Raw genomic sequence first — 665 nt, forward strand, 5'->3', positions numbered from 1 at the left:
GGGAGAAGGGTGCAACAATGAATGAATGGAATCCCAAAATCTCTGTAGATGTTCACTGAAATGAAAAATAAACAACCTAAATTTTTTTAAAAAAAGTATCCATAGTCTTTTATCTCACAATTACACCAATTCATGGTTGTCTCATATTAAACACTCTTTATTCAATCACATTTCCTAAACTCTCAACCTCTCTTTCCCCTAATTTATAAATTCTCTGACTTTACCTAGTTTACACCTTCCATCTCTCTCCAGTGTATTTCTTGAGCATGTGGTTAAGCATGTGTCTTCTCTGTCTTCTCTGATGCCACCTCATCCCTCTCTGACATCTTTGTTCCAGATTAAAATTTCCAAACTCTGGCACTATTGCTAATCTGAACAAGATGGTACTTAATGTAGGGGGAAGGGGAGGGACCCTTGCGCTATAGAATATTTAGTGATATTCCTGGTAGGCACTCGGTGCTTGTAGTAGTGTTTATGCGTCTCTCAGGTTGTGATAATAATTAAAAAATGTCTGTAAACAAACAGATAAAAACCTACTGCTGCAAACCTTATGACAAGTCATTGATCCTACAGGTTGAGCAGAACGTGGTTTCAAGGCCATATGTTCATCATTAGGGAAACGGACAGCCCCATCTCTCTCTCTCTCTCTCTCTCTCTCTCTCTCT

This window comes from Elephantulus edwardii, unplaced genomic scaffold (assembly GCF_000299155.1).
Source record: "Elephantulus edwardii isolate Elephantulus edwardi_28Jun2011 unplaced genomic scaffold, EleEdw1.0 scaffold00273, whole genome shotgun sequence".
Taxonomy (NCBI): domain Eukaryota; kingdom Metazoa; phylum Chordata; class Mammalia; order Macroscelidea; family Macroscelididae; genus Elephantulus; species Elephantulus edwardii.